The sequence below is a fragment of the Phoenix dactylifera genome, chromosome 8, assembly GCF_051530095.1.
Source record: "Phoenix dactylifera cultivar Ajwa chromosome 8, Ajwa_hap1_PhDact_Kaust_v1.1, whole genome shotgun sequence".
NCBI lineage: Eukaryota > Viridiplantae > Streptophyta > Magnoliopsida > Arecales > Arecaceae > Phoenix > Phoenix dactylifera.
In genome coordinates this window covers 15,116,617-15,122,572 of record NC_143197.1, presented here as the reverse complement: position 1 = coordinate 15,122,572, position 5,956 = coordinate 15,116,617, and positions in this window count along the sequence as shown.

Here is a 5,956-nt window from a genome sequence, read left to right as displayed (position 1 = left end):
CGGTCTAGGGATCCTAGAATTTTGCATGAGCTCGCAGATCTCTTGTTTGAATTCCTCGTGTCCAGCCCGCATGGCATCAAGCTGTTCTATGCGAGATATATAAACGTCGAAGTTCATGGTAGCTACAGAGGTTTTAGGTTGATTAAAATAGTACTCCCGGTCACTACAGGTTGGCATACAATAACAACAATAGGTGATGATGTGAAATGCAGTGTCACTAATGAAACCCTAATAAATATGATGCAGGACCAAATTTGATGCAGGACAACCTACTAATGCAATCTATTATGATTTCAGAGATCAGCAAGTTTTCACAAGAATAACTTAAAGTTTAAATGTTGCTGATTTTTTACTTCGGTTTTTCAGAATTAAGGATTAAGATTATTCAATTTAAGAAATTAGATTGTAATCAAGTAGTGCAGTTGTTCTGATCCTAAAGTAATCTGATCGAATAATGTTGAGAAACGTCCTGTTACTAAAGTGTGCTAATTTAATATCATGATTTAATAGGTAACAGGATGGGTTTGGAAGTGAAAGGTTTAATGTTCTGAATTTTGATAGCAATATAAGTTTCAAAATGTGGCTATCACGTAAGAAAACTAGAACATAATTAAATGAACAAGCCCAAGAAAGTGAAAACCTATCACCTATCGTGAAGCAGACGACCAGAGTACGGCACAACAAGTAGGCTCGGCAAATGACTTCAACCGGACCTGATTACAGCAACTCGGCGGGAAGACAATCAGCAGCACGGGACCTGACTGCCCAGTGGACCTGCGGCTATGGGCCTGTAAAACAATGGGCTAATGGACCTTGAGAGAAGGGCCGGGGGAATTGGGCCCGAAGGCCTTGGTGGACTGCGGCTGATGGGACTCGGGTGAGGCCCTGCTGGCCCGATAGTTAGAGGGGAGGTGGGAAAGGGTGGCTCGATTTGCGGGTGTTGACCGATGCCAGTTGTGTGGGGGGGGGGAGAAAAGCTCGAGCGGCGAGAGGCGCGAGCGATGGTGACCTGCGGAGGGGCGCAGCGGTGGCATGGTGCGGCGCAAAGGCGGTGGAGCGGTGCTACGGTCGGCCGCGAAGAAGGAGGCGCACGGGGCTCGGCAGCGGTAGGGAACGCTGGCCGATGCAGCGACGCTACTCGTCGGGGAGGGCGACGACGGCTCGGTCATTGGAGGTCGAGCGGCGACGGCTCGGGGTGCTCGGCCGAGGCGGCGGAGTCGAAGGGGTACTCAGTGGAGGTGGCGCTCGGCGACGGGGCGGCGACGGGCAACGACGGTTGGACTCAGGCGGCGGGGAGGCACCATGGACGAAACGGCGGCACCTCGGCGGCTCGGCGAAGATGGCGTCGGTGGGCAGACAATCAGGGAAGAAGAATAGGTAAGGTGTTTTTTTTCTCTTTTTCTTTCTTTTTTTCTTTTTTTTCTTAACGCACGTGCGGTCACGTGCGGAGCTTTGTGGATCCGGGTTTCGGGTCATCGGGTTGGACCCGACCCGATACTCGTCACGGATTGTCACGTGTAAATCACGTGCGAGATCTTTTTTTTTTTTGTTTTTTGTTTTTTTCAACCCGACTGGGTTCGAGTTCCGCCTTGAGTTTTTAGGGGCGGTTTACCTGCCCTGTGGCGGTGGCCGGACTTCGCGACGACGGCTGCAGGGAAGGAGTTGCGGCGACAGATGAAGGGCGGCGACGTTCCTCGTTTGAATCTGGCCACGGGTGGTGGCCATAGGGGTGCGGCCAAGGGTCTTTCCATCAGACCAGGGGTGGCGGGTCTCCGTGGGATGTGGTGGTCTCCGATGGTGAACCGGCGGCGAGCGTTGCTAGCGGCGATCAGTGGTGGTGGGACGACAGCGAGGGGGCGATGCGTGGCGGAGACGAGCGGGGGTGTGGGTGGCCGCGGGTGTGACGACCTGAGGAAGGGGCTTTTCTCTTTTTCTCCTTAGGTGAGAATCGAGAGAGAAAGAGAAGGTAGACCCTTGGGCTTTGGCAGATAACCTGGTATGTGGCTCTGGCAGCAGGGGCAAAGCCAGGGCTCTGATACCAAGCTGCTGTAGCACAACTGCAGGGAAAGAGGAGAAGGAGGAAGAACAAGAGAGGGAGAAGGAAGAAGAGATTATAGAGACGCAGGAAGAAGAGAAGGGAAGAAGGAGGAAGAAGAAGAACAAGAAAGAGGTTAGGATTTTTTCATTCAATCATCAAAATTGCCTCATACAAGAGAGGGGTGGTCTTTATATAGACCTTACATATTGACCCAATTACATAAACCCAATTGATTAGTCTAATAACAAAATAACTGATCAAATTGACTTGACTAAAACTAAAGCAAATAATGCAATAAAAGAAAATGACTCGGACTCAAATGGACCCAATCCGGATCTGACACAATCTGGGGGCTCATGATCATCTGGATGAAAGGCTCTGATGTCCTGATAAGTGCTAAATAATGTATAAATTAATCTATTTTTCATGGCACTTACGATTATTTTTATACACATATTTTTAGATTTAAACATAAGAAAATGTGTTCCCCTTCATTACGACATTATTAAAAATAATTCGAGTTTGCTTAATTTTATTGGTCGAGTCTCATGTGTGCAGGTCGTGTTTGCAGCTGAACCCGTGACCACGTCACCCTTTAAGTACTTAGAGATCAAGCTTCCACTCTCCCTCTCATGTCCAAAGAATAGAACAAACATCCCCCGCTCAAATAATCCCAACCGAATCCACATGTTAATTCCCCTGCTTTACATCTCGTGCATGCTCTTCCCTTCCGCATCTTTCTCATCTTCCACTTCTTCCACGCGTCGGGCTCATCACATCCTCCCAACCGTGATCTTCTCCCGTTCGGATCAGCACCCCATTTCTTCCGAACGCCCATGGATAAGCTCAGCCCCAGCTCATCTCCCCTCCTCTTCGCCCGTGGGATAAACTCAAATCCCAGCCGTATCCTTCTTCCGAACCAAGTCCAGAGCCCGTCCCAGCTCCCCTGTTCCTAGCCGAAGGATTCTTCCAAAGATCTTCTCCCAGCCATCTCGCTCCACGGATACATCCTTCACCGTCCACGTCATCCATCCATCCCTTCTCCACATTCCCTCCACATCTCTCTACCGAAACATCCCCTGTTCTTCGTCATCTCATCCACGTTTGATCCCAGCCGAACACATTCATTCACATCTCAGCGTCATCTTCTCCTGCGACGCATGCCAAGCAAACCAACTTTTATCTTCATCCATGTCCTCAACCGAATCCAGACCCGATCCGGATTTGCGCCCAATCTTTACGTGATTCCTCCCTAACCTCTCAACTCCACGCTCCCAGTTCATATTCTCTTCCTAGTCCTTCCCAACTTCCCTGTTCCACGACATTCAACCATAACCAAATCTAGGAATGTTTCTCCACATCCTTCCGAGCTTATCCTCCCTCCCGTTCGCGGATCAAGCCAGCTTTTTCCCTTCCGTATTCCAAATTCCAGCATCCCATGGATCATCTCCTCGGATCTCAGCCAACCGCAAATCAAATTCAAAGCCTCCCTTATCCCCCTACTTTGGAACAGAACCAGGATCTTCTCAACGTCCTTGCCAGCCCATGCATATGCGAACCAGCCTGCATCCTTATCCCACGTCTTCTGCAATCCAGCAAAGATCTCCTAGCTGCATCTCAGCCGGATCAGCTCAATCCAGCATCATCTTCTCAGCTCACGCATCTTCCTCGCATTCATCCCATCGTCTCTTCATCACGGATCGAGCAAATCTGGGCGTCTGTTCTCAACCCGAGCTTCACGGATCATCTTCCACATCCTCCCCTGTTCCGAGTTGTCCTCTGCTTTCGGATGAGAGCGAGCAACCGCCTCCACATGAGTGTCTTCCCATCACGAGCTTCACAACGGTGGATCCAGCGAATCAAATCAAGCATCCTCCCAAGTGCATCCCGAGCTTCACGGATTCGGAACCACTCCCAGCTGAATCCAGTTGTTCCCAGTGCCAATCCAGCATCAGATCGAGCCTCATCCTTATCCTCCACTCGAAAAAAGGGAAGAGATAGAGACTGCAGCCTATAAAAGGCCCAAGCGTGAAACAGGGGAGGACACTTCAGGGGTTCGGTTCCATGGCTTCTTAGGTGACTTCCCATATAGTGCATAAGAGAGATACTAGTTTGGGCATTTCGGGAATTCCCATATAAAAAATAAAGTGATGAGGTAGAGGAAGCCGATCGTGATGGAAGCCCGCTGCTGTGCCGCTGCTGCCATCGCCCACGACTCCATGGAAGGCTGATCTCCTCACTAGGGCCGGATGCAGCCCTAACAAAGGGACACGGGTTTTATATTTTATTTTATATTCTTGGGGTTGTATGAACTTATTGTTTTCAATGGATATCTTCTTTTGAATCATATTTAATTTCTGTGATTTTAAGTATGATGTTCGTACAACTGTTCTTCATGATCACTAAGTAAATATAAGATAGTCCATGCTTAGGAAAGATGCAATGTCCTGCCACATTAGTTTAGGGTAGACATTTCATGCCGACCGAAGATGGATTATTCCCAAATTACTTTTGTGAATTTTTATTTAAATGCTTATTAGGCTTGTAGCCAATTTGCATGTTAATCCAATAAAAGATTAAAATACAAATAATCCTTGTTCCGATGTTCGTGGTGAATTTCTTGCCCTAGATTCCCCCAAACTGATATCCTTTTAATTGCATTTTCTTTTATTAAATTTCTTAGTTTAATTTTCTTCACAAACTCTTTCTTTTAAATATTTTTATTTTTAAAGAAAAACAATTGTACCCCAATCCCTGTGGATCGATACCCGTAATCACTATCCTACCAGATACGTGCTATTGCGTGGTCTTTAAAGTTGACTATCAATTTTTGGCGCCGTTGCCGGGGATTGCTAGCATAGTTGTTTTTTTTTCATAAAAAAAATTCAAAAATAAAATAAAAATAAAATAATAATAATAATAATATATTATCTAAAATAAAATAAAAATATTTTTAATTTTTTTTTTACTTTTCTTATCTCCTTTCTTTTTCTTACTAATTCTTGATTTTTATTTTGGTATTATTTGATCAGGAATCGAGGAGAAAATTTGGAACGATCAAAAGGGAACTACTAGAAAAGAAATGCTGTAGAGGTTTGCTTAAAAAAAAATTGCTGGGAAATTCCCTTTGGTAACCTCTAAACCTTTCTTATTTAAATAAATTCCCTTTTTATGGTGATTGTTTGATTTTAATTTTTTTACAAAAGTGTGAATGCATGCTTGATACACATACACCAATTAATCTGCACATAGTAAGGGCAATCACCCCAGCAAGATAAGAACTGGATTTCATCACCAGATTCTTGTCCAAATTAGGTGAATCAATTCTCACATAGCTTTCACCTTAATTAAAATCAATTAGACGTTGGCCCCTAGGGACATTCGAGCTCAATAGGACGAAGATCACCGAAAGTTGCACCAATTTCGCTCTGTGGCTCAGTTGATGTCTAGGCAAGCTTTCTCCCTTTAAGGAAGACAGTTCATCTGTTCGAGGCAAGTGGTTTTTAAGTGGGACCTTTGCAACACATCGTGACCCCCCCACTTACCTGGGAGCTTACCTGGTCAGCTCAGTCATTAGACCGGATTGGAGGCTTAGGTGCCCTCTTCAAACCAGTTAGGAGCTGTCTAGTGATTTTAGGGTGAACATAATGAATTGTGTTTTTCTTTTTAGTGCATGCTTGACTGTACTGATCCGAGGAGTCTTAGTGTATGCTAGGGTGTCGTTCCAAATCTCCCGAATTAGTACCTTTTGACTCTGAAATAGAGCGTTCTATTAGGGCCCTTCGAGCTGAAATCTGCACCTATAGAACCATAGGATCTGCTCCACTTATAGAGATGGTTGAAGAACAACCCAAACTCCTAAAGGAGTACTTCACTCATTCCATTTATACCTCTCCATCTTGTATTCGACTACCTGAT